The 12,323-nt window shown below is 46.3% G+C and overlaps 4 non-coding genes across 4 annotated transcripts; all 4 read left to right on the forward strand.

The window, feature by feature from the left end:
• Window positions 1-3,273: 3,273 nt before the first annotated feature.
• Trnak-cuu (transfer RNA lysine (anticodon CUU)) lies at window positions 3,274-3,346 on the forward strand. Its single transcript has one exon. It is a non-coding gene; the product is annotated as a tRNA-Lys (tRNA).
• A 151-nt stretch (window positions 3,347-3,497) lies between these two features.
• Window positions 3,498-3,570, forward strand: Trnak-cuu (transfer RNA lysine (anticodon CUU)). The gene has a single exon. It is a non-coding gene; the product is annotated as a tRNA-Lys (tRNA).
• Window positions 3,571-3,720: 150 nt separating this feature from the next.
• On the forward strand, window positions 3,721-3,793 carry Trnak-cuu (transfer RNA lysine (anticodon CUU)). The gene has a single exon. It is a non-coding gene; the product is annotated as a tRNA-Lys (tRNA).
• Window positions 3,794-8,969: 5,176 nt separating this feature from the next.
• Trnak-cuu (transfer RNA lysine (anticodon CUU)) lies at window positions 8,970-9,042 on the forward strand. Its single transcript has one exon. It is a non-coding gene; the product is annotated as a tRNA-Lys (tRNA).
• The last annotated feature ends 3,281 nt before the right edge of the window (window positions 9,043-12,323 follow it).

Genomic DNA, 12,323 nt, shown 5'->3' on the forward strand with positions numbered 1-12,323 from the left:
GCTGTGCTATCTTTATTCGAAAGAGCCTTGGAATCATTGAATCTGTGTCTTCTTGTGACAATGGCCGACTATTTTTTTGTGACTTTCTTTATGCTGAAATTCCCTGGCGTGTAATTTGTGTCTATGCACCGAATAGAATCTTTGAGCGAGAAAGTTTTTTTAGTACCATGCGACCCTGTCTAGAAAGTGAAAGAAGTGTATTACTGCTTGGTGACTTCAATTGCGTATGCAGACCCGAAGATAGATCAAATAGTAAAGTTTATAGCGATAAATGTGCAGAATTATTGCATCGAATGATTGAGGATAATGAACTCGAAGATATAGCTTTAGTGTTGACGCATGAAGACCAAGCAAAATACACCCATTTTCAAAATATATCTCATGCCAGATTAGACCGAATTTATGTCCCTTTTGATTTAGTGTCTTTATGTTCCCATTATGATACACAGCATGTGAGCTTTAGTGATCACTCTTTAGTCATACTTACCATTGGTACAAAAAAAAAGTGTCAAAGTTTAACTGGTAATTGTGGAAATTCAACAACAAATTACTACAGGATGATTTTTTCGTTGCAAAGATCAAGGAATATATAGATAGCATGCGGTTGAATCAAACTTGCAACTTTATGATGCTGTGGGAACAGTTTAAATGCGACTTCAAGGTCGCCGCTTTGGAAAGAGCAAGTGTTGTGAGGCAGAAAGAAAGGCAGCAAGAAAAAGAACTGCATAGCGAGTTAGACTATATGGTTAACGTAGAAAATCCTAAGCCTGGGCTGTTCTCGAAAGAAATTAAAGAAGTAAAGGCGAAGCTCGATACCATAGAAGCAGAAAAGTATCGTGGCGCAGTGATAAGGGCGAGGTCCGAGCGGCTATGGATGGGAGAAACGCCCACAAAACGCGCGCTATGCGACGAAAAGAAACATGCAGTATCAAAAGAAATTAACGAAATCAGTTTCCGCAATGACGTTACTCAAGACGGTGAACTGATACAGCTTGCCTTTGTTGAATATTATAGAAGATTATTTAGTCATAAAACATGCGATAATGAACGGTTTTTAAGCGAATTTCTGCCGCTTATGCCTAAGCTTTCTGACGAAACAAAACAGTCACTGGAAAGGCCAATAACAGTCGCGGAAGTTGAGCAGGCGATAGACGATCTCAGTCCTGGCAAATCTCCTGGTCCAGATGGTCTCGGTGCCGCCGTGTACAAATTCTTCAAAAGGGACATGGCAGAGTCCCTACATCGAGTTATAGAAGAATGCTACGAAGAAAAAATTACACCACCATCCTTTCGAACATCCCATGTGATCATGACTCCGAAAACTAATGACCCGGTGAAACTGCTTTCTGTGGAAGCATACCGACCAATAAGCTTAACGAATACTGATTACAAGATCTTTATGAAAGTTTTGGCTCGCCGTTTCCAAAGTGCTATCAAGTCCCTTGTAGGTCCACATCAGACTTGCGGGATTAAAGGAAGAAAAATTTTTACAAATATTCACGTAGCAAGAACGGTTCTTGAATGTTGCGACGCTATGCAGGATGCAGTTGCAATGGTTCAACTGGATTTGAACAAGGCTTTCGATAGAGTTGTGCATGAAATTCTGTTCCTCATCCTGAAGCACGTCAACGTAGGATCTGTAATTCTAGACGGAGTGAAAATGGTCTATAATAAATGTACAGCGAGACTTGTCATCAATAAGAAACTAAGTGAAATGATTCGTGTTGAAACATCTGTAAAACAAGGCTGCTGTTTGTCATCCCTCCTCTTTGATCTTTACCTGGAACCCTTTTGTTTAAAAGTACTTGCAAATCCGAGTATTCGAGGCTACACTTTCTTCAACAGTGAAGTTAAAATCCTCGCATATGCGGATGATATAGCTGCATTTTGCGCAAATGAAGAAAGCGTGTACGAAGTTGTAGAAGAGGCTAAGAATTTTTGTAGAGCAACAGGAAGCATGATAAGCTGGAATAAATGTCTTGGGTTCTGGCATGGCAGCTGGGAGAGTGCTCCAGACATGATGTGCAACATAAAATGGAGCACAACTCCCGATAGCTATCTAGGAGTTCAACTAAAACACTATAAGGACAGCAAAGACTTTTGGGCAGATGAAGCAAGAAGAGTTAAATTACAAACAGAAAAATGGGGGGGTCATAATTTTTCTATGTTCTCAAGAGCAGCCGTTTGTAATATGTTTTTGATTGCTAAAGTGTACTATGTGCTCCAGGTATTAAGCATGACTAGGGTTTCTGTACAAAAACTGCACAGAGTGTTTGCAGTCTTTATCTGGGGGTCGACTTGGGAGCGCATGAGTCGATGCAACCTTTTTCATAAAGTTAAAAACGGGGGCTTGGGGCTATCGCACCTGTTTTTTAGGCAGATTGTGACGAGGTTTTTCTTTTTGCGTGATCAAGCTAACGTATTTCTTCGAACTGTAATCCAAGTGCGATTACAAGATTCCTTGCCAGACTACGTTGTATCAACCTTTTTTTTTCGGCCAGCGTTGTTATCTGGCTACCTACGCGAAGTTGTAGCGGCTATGCAGATTCTCAAGGGCAGATTTTCCTATGAATACTTATCGTCTGTGACACGTAAGCGATTATACAAAGACTTACTTGATGTTTTTTTGCCAATTCCTGTGTACCGCGAGCTGTACCAGCTGGGCTCAGAGCGCGACGTCCTCAAGCGTGTTAAGCGAATGCCACTGAAAGCCTCAATGAAATCCTTTTTTTTCCAAGTACATACCGATACCCTCCCTGTAAAACCATGGCTGCAGAGCAAAGGCCTCTTCGTTCCATGGTCTGTAAACTGCCTAATATGTAGAAAACCGGAAACAATTGAACATCTTTTTCTTGATTGCCATGACGCGATGTTCCTATGGGATGTGCTTCAAAGGACTTTAAAAAAGGACCTACCTTTAAGCGCTTTCGGTATTCGTTACTTACCTTGTGTGGAACCAGAGGGTGTACCAAGTGATATGTTCATGGTGATGTGTATGCACAGTGTCTGGCGAACAAGAATGGACGTCAGACATGCGCATTTGAGTCCAAGATCGGCAAGAGATTATTTCATTGAAGCTGTTATCTACATACGAGATGTATACAAGGCATTAGATGATCCTCCAGAATGGATTACTGTTTTTGATCTTTTGGCCAAAATCAAGCCATTTTAAAACTCACGAACTAGCCGAGAGGCTAGGGATTTCTCTGTTCTTTTGTTTGCAATTGCTGTTTCTGTGAAATGTTGATCACAAGGTAATAAAGAAAAAAAAAAGCCCGGCTAGCTCAGTCGGTAGAGCATAAAACTCTTAATCTCAGGGTTGTGGGTTCGAGCCCCACGTTGGGCGGATGCTTTTGCTACTTCCTAATTGTTTTGCACTGATAAGGGTGGCATTGTTGAAGCAATTCTTTTGTATTTTAGATCCGCGAAAAAAAATGTTTTACTGTTGCGCCGCTCACGTGGTCATGTAAATCTGTGTAGGAGCGAACGAAGGCAGAGCCCGGCTAGCTCAGTCGGTAGAGCATGAGACTCTTAATCTCAGGGTTGTGGGATCGAGCCCCACGTTGGGCGGATGCTTTTGATACTTCATAATTGTTTTGCACTGATAAGGGTGGCATTGTTGAAGCAATTCTTTTGTATTTTATATCCGCGAAAAAAATGTTTTACTTTTGCGCCGCTCACGTGGTCATGTAAATCTGTGTAGGAGCGAACGAAGGCAGAGCCCGGCTAGCTCAGCCGGTAGAGCATGAGACTCTTAATCTCAGGGTTGTGGGATCGAGCCCCACGTTGGGCGGATGCTTTTGATACTTCATAATTCTTTTGCACTGATGAGGGTGGCATTGTTGAAGCAATTCTTTTGTATTTTATATCCGCGAAAAAAAGTGTTTTACTTTTGCGCCGCTCACGTGGTCATGCAAATCTGTGTAGGAGCTAACGAAGGCAGAGCCCGGCTAACTCGGGGATTCCATTTCCGGCTTTCGAGCGATACATTCACGGAATGTCGCGCTCCGTCGGAGCGGTATCAGCGGCCCCAGCGGGTCGCGGGAACAGGTTTTTTGCTGCTTCAGAAGATTACCAAGTTATTCTGCCGAACCTGCCAACAGGGAAAATTGTGCTAAACACAGTGTTTATGCATGCTGACGTTACTGCTAGACCCTACAGAGTGGAAGATTTCAGGGACACATTGGTGTGCTGGCCGACGTTATCACGTTAGGGGCGTACCAGATGAACCACGTCTGGGCTATCACCCTCAAGGATGCTGCGGCTACGGAGAAACTACTTGCTGCGAAGGACGTGAAGGTTAAAGAACACAAGTGCCTGATAGTCGACCCTAATGACCGAGGTATTCGCTTCAAGATTCACTGGCTGCTCCACGGTGTTGCTGACGAGGATGTGCGTGCCGCGCTATCGCCGTACGGGAAGGTGGTCGACGTGTCAAGGGAAAAGTGGCGTGCGCATGGCGTTCTCGACAAGGGCTCTACGATCCGTACGGTTACATTGAAGTTGGGGCCGGGTTTCAAGATCGACGACATACCGCACCAAATCAAGGTGGCCGGTGAACCTGCGCTAATTGTTGTACCAGGCAGGGCCCCACTTTGCCTCCGTTGCAAATCTAGTGGGCATATACGCAGAGACTGCCAGGTGCCATGTTGTGCGCTTTGCCGACGGTATGGCCATGAGGACTCCCAATGTGCGAAAAGCTACGCAAGTGCTGCAGGATCCTTGAGGGGTGATGACACGTCAGAGCACCTCATGGACGAAGCTGATGCCGAAGAAACGGCGGGAGGTCAAACCTCAAGCGTCGAGGCGTCTTCTGGGCCGACCACGGTAGACGGGGTAGACAACAGCAAGTCTTCCGAAGAAGAGTTCCCACCCCTCTCCCAAGGTACGGATGTGAAAGCTGAGCCTAACAAGAACACCGAGGACGCTACCGAAGACGCCGAGGCGGACAAGTCCGCGTGTATGGACGTCACGGAAGCACCAAGCTCTGGTGTGGCAGCAAAGCGGGCTCACGAGGATACCAACGAGACAACGGCGAACACCGACGGCGAAGGGCAACCACCAACCAAGGCGGCTATCGTTCGGCGGCCCTCACTGAGACCTCGACCGAACGTGGCCACCGGTAAAAGTGTGGCGGCAACGCCGCCTACAGCGCCAACGTAGCGTAAGATCTGCCATGGCACGACGCCCTGGCATGCGGCTTTTTGCTGAGAGAACCACCATGATTCCCAGCCTTTCTTCATAGTCACTATGGCTTCCATTCCTAAATCGCTACGTATCGCGACGATTAACGTCCGAGGGCTTGCGTCTAAACGAAAACAGAGTCAGCTGTACCGATTGGTGACCGAGTTTGACCTCGACATTGTGGCGGTACAGGAAACTAAAGTTGATGGTGAAGTAGAGACTGGGAACATGGTTCGACGTTTTACGTTGTCTTATGACGCTGTGGTTAGCCATGCTGTAGGGACGTCAGCAGGTTGTTGCCTTCTTTTGCGCCAGAGCTTGGGCTTATCAATGCAAGCGACATTAAGTTGTGACTCAGGGAGGCTCATCATCTGCGATTTTCTTTTTGCCGCTAAGGAGTGGCGTATGATTTGTGTGTATGCACCAAACAATGCGGAAGAGAGGCGAACCTTTTTCGAGCGTGTTAATCAATACTGTGACTGCCAGAAACTTGGCATTATTGCCGGTGATTTCAACTGTGTGCTTTCTGCAGCAGATAAAACTAGCAGACGAGATTTTAATGACATAAGCACTGTTATTCTTAGAGAAATTGTGAATGATGGTGGTATGGAAGATGTAGGGCAATGTTTGGAAGGTACGCGAACCGTCCAATTTACTCATTTTCAAGGATCGAGTCATGCCCGATTGGATAGAATATATGCGTCTTTGGATATTATACCTTTGTGTCAACAGTATCATGTTACGCCAGTCTCCTTTAGTGATCACTGCTTAGTTTATTTTACTATAGCAAGTCGAGAAGACTCAAGGAATAATTTTAATTGGCAGTTATGGAAAATGAATTGTAAGCTGATGAATGACGATGTTTTTGTGAAGCAAGTAACTGATTTATTTAAAAAACTCAAGGAAAACAACAAAATTCCTTGGGGAGAAAGATGGGAATTATTAAAGAATCAGGTTAAAATAAAAGCACTGGAACGTTCAAGTGCAGTAGCTAGAGAAGCAAGGTTTCAAGAAAAAACACTACGCACGAACCTTCAACTGCTACTTAATCAAGAATCGCTCAGACCGGGTGAATTTATGGACGATATACGAGTGGTGAAGCGCAAGCTGGAGCTTATCGATACCGAACGGTACCGTGGTGCCTTAATACGCGCAAGAGCTGAAAGGCTGATAAGCGGAGAATCGCCGACGAAAAGAGCGTTGGGGGCGGAAAAGTGGCATGCGCGAAGGCAGCAAATAGTAGAAATTGAACGTGCAGGTGTGATCACTAAGGATACTGACGATATTGTTAGAACGTTTTCGGAGTACTATCGTGCGTTGTTTGCTCGCAGCGTAGTTGATATCGACCTTTTCAAACGTGAGTTTGTTTCCTTGATGACACGGTTGGACGACGTGACAAGAGAAGCTTTGCAGCAGCCCATCACAAATGAAGAGGTGGATTTTGCGATAGAAAACATGAACTTAGGGAAATCGCCGGGTCCAGACGGCCTTGGTGCAGCGTTTTATAAAACATTTAAGGGAACAGTCTCTGCAATTCTAGTGCGTATTTATAACGAAGCTTACCAGCTTAAGTCGCTACCTCCATCTTTTGTTACTGCGCATAAGATTCTTATACCTAAATCTGATGATACAGTAAAATTACGAAATGTAACTGCCTATCGACCCATCAGCTTGACAAACTGATTATAAAATCTTCATGAAAGTGTTAGCTAAGAGATTACAAACTGTTATCTCGGAAATTGTAGGGAAGCATCAGACATGCGGCATTAAAGGGCGCTCCATCACTACGAACACTCACGTGGCACGTTCTATTCTGGAATGTTGTGATGTTACGGGTGCTGGAGTAGCCATGCTACAGATAGACTTCGAGAAGGCGTTTGATAGGGTTCCCCATGACGCTCTCTTGTGTGTACTAGACCATGTAAATGTAGGCCATGTTATTAGAGAAGGCGTCGCGATGGCGTACAGCTCGTGCACGACGCAGTTAATAGTGAATAAAGTGGTTGGTGAGCGCATACCAGTGCTACAATCTCTGCGCCAGGGGTGCCCAATATCAGCATTGCTGTTTTGTTTGTATATCGAATCCTTTTGTCTACATGTTATTGCAAGCGAGCATATACGTGGGTTCAAACTGCAACAGGTAGAAGTGAGGTTGCTGGCCTATGCCGACGACATTGCCGCTTTTTGTACGGATTATGACAGTGTTCTGCATGTTATTAAAACTGTGGAAAGTTTTTGTCTTTCAAGTGGAAGCTGCGTGAACTGGGGAAAGTCTCTGGGGTTTTGGCACAGCTATTGGCCGTCTAAGCCAGACACTTTCGCGAATTTAAGATTCGTGACCACTCCTGTTAAATATTTGGGAGTGCCCTTAGAAAATTATCAGGACAGCGAACCTTACTGGCGCAACGAGATTGGCAACTTACGCGAGAAAACCAATAACTGGAATGGCTGGAACCTGTCAGTCTTTGCAAGAGCGACAGTATGCAACTTATTTTTTATAAGTAAGTTGTGGTATGTAATGCAAGTGATACATTGTTCAAGAATGAATGTCCAGAAACTTCACAGAATATTTGCAGTGTTCGTTTGGGGCTCCTCATGGGAGCGAACAAGCAGAACCAATTTCTTTAGGCGAGTCCCTGATGGCGGGTTGTCGTTAGGCCATTTGTATCTACGTCAAATAGTTAATCGGTTTATGTTCTTCAGAGACGTAAAAGATCCCTTCCTTCGAACATTGTGCCAGGTTCGGTTGGGTAATGCCCTACCAGATCTTGTTGTCTCAACGGATCGCCTCCACGGATGCATTCGGGGTTATTTGAAAGAGGTTGTTATGTCCACCCGTTTTTTGTGTGTGCGGTTTTCTACAAACTACTTAAGTGATGTGGGTCGGAAAAAGTTATACAGGGACCTGTGTGATGTGGTGTTACCTGTGCCGCTATATAGATCTTTGTACAGTACCTCAAGAGGAAAGGATGTGCTTAAGCGTGTCAAGAAAATGATGGTACCACCAGGCGTCAAAACATTTTTCTTTCGTTTACACACCGGGACACTGACCGTCAAGACATGGATGGCAGAAAGGGGACTTTTTGTGCCCTGGGGAGTACACTGCCAAATATGTAAGCGAGACGAAACTATTGACCATGTGTTTTTAGAGTGTTGGGACGCGGTATTCCTGTGGGACATTCTACAGAGGACCCTTAAAAAAGATTTTCCGCTGCACCCTCAAGGAATCCAATTCTTGGCTATCGATAACGAAGATGGAGTACCTTATGATTTAATTATGCTCATTGTATTGCACAGTGTCTGGAGATGTCGCATGGCCGTCCGAAATGCAGATGTTGACGCCAGAGCAGCTCGCCAATACTTCAAAGAAAGCATTCACAGATATGTAGAAGAACAGAAAGCACGAATACCTGTGCCACACTGGCTGCCTTGTGTAGAATTGATTTTGAATATGAAATTTATTTAGAATTACTTTCTCCAAGACAGGAGAATCCTTTGCATTTGACTATTTTTATGTATTTCTGTCCTGTATTTCTTGTAACTGGCAATAAAGAAAAAAAAAGCCCGGCTAACTCAGTCGGTAGAGCATGAGACTCTTAATCTCAGGGTTGTGGGATCGAGCCCCACGTTGGGCGGATGCTTTTGATACTTCATAATTGTTTTGCACTGATAAGGGTGGCATTGTTGAAGCAATTCTTTTGTACTTTAGATCCGCGAAAAAAATCTTTTACTGTTGCGCCGCTCACGTGGTCATGTAAATCTGTGTAGGAGAGAACGAAGGCAGAGCCCGGCTAGCTCAGTCGGTAGAGCATGAGACTCTTAATCTCAGGGTTGTGGGATCGAGCCCCACGTTGGGCGGATGCTTTTGATACTTCATAATTGTTTTGCACTGATAAGGGTGGCATTGTTGAAGCAATTATTTTGTATTTTATATCCGCGAAAAAAAATGTTTTACTTTTGCGCCGCTCACGTGGTCATGTAAATCTGTGTAGGAGCGAACGAAGGCAGAGCCCGGCTAACTCAGGAGATTCCACTTCCGGACACCGTAGCGAACGGTCACGGAATGTCTCGCTCCCAAGGGGCCGTTTCAGCGGCCCAGCAGGGCCGCGGTATCAGGCTTACGCAAACGTCTTCACAGGATTACCAACTTGTTTTGCCTCAGCTGCCATCAGGTACGACCGTGTGTAACACCTTGTTTTTGCATGGTGATTTGAAGGCCCGGCGTTATCGTGTTGAACATTTTCGCGATGCGCTTGCCCGCTATAAGCTTATGACGGAGGTGGTAGCCCTCGGGGCCTATCAGATGAACCATGTTTGGGCCATAACATTCAAGGACGATGTCGGGAAAAGGAAGCTTTTGTCGGCGAAGGCGTTTAGCGTGAAGGAACATCGCTGTGTCGCGATTGATCCCTGCAACCAGGACATCAGAATGAAGCTTTACTGGCTGCTTCACACGAACGTCAGAGCAGCCCTGACTCCATTCGGCACTGTGACCGAAGTATCCTAGGGAGAGGTGGCGACTGCCCGCTTGCGGAGACAAAGGCTCTCACACGCGACTTGTATCCCTACGCTTAAAGGCTGGTATGACCATGGAAGACATCCCGCATCAGCTACGAGTATCAGAAGACCATGCACTCGTGATCGTGCCAGGCAGACCTCCGCTCTGCCTCCGGTGCCGCGGCACCGGCCATATGCGGCGCGAGTGCCGTATGCCACGTTGTGGGCTCTGTAGTCGTTTTGGCCACGACGAGACCCAATGCGTGCGAAGCAACGCTAACGTGACTGGGCCGGGCCGGAGTGACGCCATCGACGAGCACCTGATGGACCAGGCAGACGCGGAAGAGACTGCTGGAGGGGGTGGTGACCCACAAGGCAAGCAAGAGAAGCCAGTGGTCTCGGCTAGCGACAAGTGCCAACCTACCAAGGGCAGCAGTGAGGGTAGGGACAGCGAAGCGCAAGGTGAACCGGCTGCGGAAAATGCGATGGTGTATGAAAGCGCAGACAATGCGGTGGATACCGAGGGCGTTCTACGACAGGGCAACCCTGGCGCGGCCGGACTCAATGAGTCTTGCGAGAAAAACGACCAAGCCATCGCAGTTTCAAAGAGGCCCCGGGAAGTCACCGACGTGGATGGCACGCTTGAGCAAGACGACGGTGGTAGCAACGAAGGGCCGCCCTCGAAGGCCTCCGTTTTGCGCCGGTCTACGCTTAAGCCTAGACCAAACGTTCCTACAGACAGGAGGCAGACGCCGGCAGTTTCCCCAGACAAGCAGACGACGCCGACAGTACCCCCAGACGGACGGCAAACGCCGGCGGTTCCCTCGGACGGGCGGCAGACGCCGGCAGTTCCCTCGGACGGGCGGCAGACGCCGGCAGTTCCCTCGGACGGGCGGCAGACGCCGGCCGTTCCCCCAGATAAGCAGACAACGCCGACAGTTCCTCCGCAGTAGCGGGGTGCTGTTCTCGTAGAACGCTAAGTTGTGACTCGGGTTTTTGGAACGATCGAGGTCAATGATGTGTGCCGAAGAGCGAGACGTCGTGGCTTCGTCGCATGCGACGGAGCTTATAAGAGCGCAGAGAATATCTGTAAGTTACACTACCTTTGATTCCATAAAGTTATTGTGTTATCGCTTGCTCTTCTCTTTCCATGGCAAATAATCTTGGGCTAGCATTACGTATTGGCACGCTTAACGTACGCGGGTTAACGGCAGACGGCGACAAGCCCAATTAAGTCGCCTGATGCTAGAAAATGACATAGACGTTCTTGCGGTTCAAGAAACTAAAATTGAAAGTGAGGAGCAAACGGACAAAATGGTCGATATTTTTAAATTGCGTTATAGCATTTGTGTTTGCCATGCGGTAGGCAAGGCCGGTGGCTGTCTTTTATTTTTGCGTAATTCAATAGGCATTGTTGAACAAAGTGTAATGACGGCCCAAGATGGGCGATTGGTACTGTGCGACTTTAAATGATGTTGGTTGGCGAATGATCTGTGTGTACGCTCCGAACAATGTTTGTGATAGGAAAATATTTTTTTACTATGTTGAGACACTTCTGGAATGTTAAAGAAATGTCGTCGTCCTCGGAGACTTTAATTGTGTATGCATGTCCGAAGATAGCGTGCCGAATACTGTAGTACGCGATAAAAGTGCACATCAACTCAACGAAATCATGGCAGGCTATGATTTAGTAGACGTGGGAAACGTTTTAAGCGGAAACAGTGTTCTTTTTACTCACTTTCAAGGTGAGAGTCACGCTCGACTAGACCGTGTATACGTATCAGCAAGCCTCGCGCGCACGGTCACTAGCTACACAGTAAAGCATGTGAGCTTCAGTGACCACAGCCTGGTAGCCTGTACAGTGGGCGAGAAGCTTAGAGGGTCTAACTTTAACTGGGAACTGTGGAAAATGAATGACACAATCTTAAGTGATGAATGTTTCGTAAAAACTGTAAAGGAAAAAATTGATGGGATGCAAATGGATGTCACATCAAACTATGCTGAGCTATGGGAGCAGTTCAAAATTGATGTGAAAATGAGTGCAATCGAGAGGGCTTGCGTGATACGTCATAAAGCAAAACAAAGAGAGAAAGAACTACAAAACATGCTGGATTACTTTCTAAATGCGGAGTGCACAGTGCCGGGATTTTTTTCTAAGCAGATACGAGAAATTAAATGCGAACTTGAAACGTTGGACGCCGAAACTTATCAAGGGGCTGCGATAAGAGCACGAGCCGATCGACTGTGGCTCGGAGAAACGCCAACTAAGCGGGCGCTCAGTGACGAAAAGAGTTACGCTTCTAAGAACATAATTAAAGAAATCTGGTTTAACGACGCAATGTCTAAAGACCAAGAAGTCATTGAGAAAGCTTTCGTTAAACACTACCGAGCTTTGCTGGGTAGGCAGGTGCCTGGTACGGTAGAGTTTGTTAACACTTTTCTAACGCTTCTGCCGAAACTAGAAGATGAAATTAAAGAGGGACTCGAGAGCCCTATCACGGCTAAAGAAATTAAAGAAGCCATTGAAGACTTGGGTAAAGGAAAAGCGCCTGGACCTGACGGCCTAGGAGCTTCATTCTATAAAACTTTCAAGGTGGAACTAGCTAAGTTACTTTACTGTGTTGTTGCGGAAGCTCATGAAA

The sequence above is a fragment of the Dermacentor silvarum genome, chromosome 2 (assembly GCF_013339745.2).
Source record: "Dermacentor silvarum isolate Dsil-2018 chromosome 2, BIME_Dsil_1.4, whole genome shotgun sequence".
NCBI classification, from domain to species: Eukaryota; Metazoa; Arthropoda; class Arachnida; order Ixodida; family Ixodidae; genus Dermacentor; species Dermacentor silvarum.